Source organism: Gracilinanus agilis, chromosome 1 (genome assembly GCF_016433145.1).
Source record: "Gracilinanus agilis isolate LMUSP501 chromosome 1, AgileGrace, whole genome shotgun sequence".
NCBI lineage: Eukaryota > Metazoa > Chordata > Mammalia > Didelphimorphia > Didelphidae > Gracilinanus > Gracilinanus agilis.
The window spans coordinates 132,858,906-132,860,044 of record NC_058130.1 but is presented as its reverse complement, the minus strand read 5'-3'; the positions used below and the strand labels follow the sequence as shown (position 1 = coordinate 132,860,044).

Genomic DNA, 1,139 nt, shown 5'->3' with positions numbered 1-1,139 from the left:
CCAAGGTTTGTTTGCTCATCTGTAAAATGAAGGGTTTGGATGAGATGTTCTCTAATGTGACCAGCTCTAGATCTCATGAAATCTGTTGAAAGAAATCATGATAATGTTCTTACTTTAAAATGCCTACAGTATAGTAACAATTTTAATAACAAGAATTGACTAATCCCTACAGTGTTCCAGATACTATGTTAGACATTGGATATCCAAGACATGAAGTGGTCCCTGTCTTTAAAAAGCTTCCATTCTGTCAGGGGAGATGACATGATCAGAGGCAGTGTGGTATAATAAGTGAGGACCTAAATTCATATCCCTCTGATTTTAGTCAAATTGCTTTCTTCATCTGTCAAATGAGGGGATTGAATAGCCTCAATCAAGCTTTTAACCTCATTCTATATGCTCCCATAAATAAATATTAAATAAATACAAAATTAAATTTTTTGAAGGAAATGGTGGTGGATTAAAAAAAGTAAGTCAAGAAAAGTTTCATTTATCAGGTAGCTTTTGAGCTGAGCCAAGAAGCGGGGAAAGGGATAGGCATTTATGGAACACCCACCTACTGTGCGCTTTATAAATATCTCATATAGTCTTGCCAGATAGATGCTCTCAATTATGCCCATTTTTCAGTTAATAAAACTGAGGTTAAATAATTTGCCCAGGCTCACACTGCTAAGTATCTGAGGTCATATTTGGAGTCAGATCTTTTTTTCCTTTTCTTTTTAAATTTTCTTTTTATCCTGCAAAACACATGTTAACTTATCTCCATACACTCTTCAGTTTAGCTACACTGACCTATTTATTTGTTCTTCACACATAATATGCTAGCTCCTCCACAGATTTGCAGTGCTCGTCTACTATACCTGGAATCTCTTCAACTCTACCTTCTAGCTTCTCTGGCTTTCTTCAAGACTCAGCTTAAATCCCACCTTCTGAAGAAGTCCTTCCCTGTCCTTCTCCCTTTTCCTCCCTCTCCTCCCCATGGGCTAGTCCCTTCCATCAAATACTTTCTACCTACATTGCGTGAGTATGTATGTGTGTTTATAGATGTATATCATATACTGTTTTTACAAGTTGTCATTTCCTACAAGTTGCAATATGAATTTGAGAGTAGAGACCGTGATTTTTACCTTTCTTTGTGTTTC

The 1,139-nt window shown here is 36.4% G+C and overlaps 1 protein-coding gene across 1 annotated transcript in view; it reads left to right on the top strand.

Annotated features, from left to right (window-relative positions):
* CLN3 (CLN3 lysosomal/endosomal transmembrane protein, battenin) overlaps positions 1–1,097 on the top strand; it is a 10,978-nt gene extending 9,881 nt beyond the window's left edge. Inside the window, exon 14 of the mRNA XM_044657062.1 lies at positions 6–1,097. The gene's annotated coding sequence lies outside the window, so the exon portion shown is untranslated. The remainder of the gene's footprint in view (positions 1–5) is intronic.
* Positions 1,098–1,139: the final 42 nt, after the last annotated feature.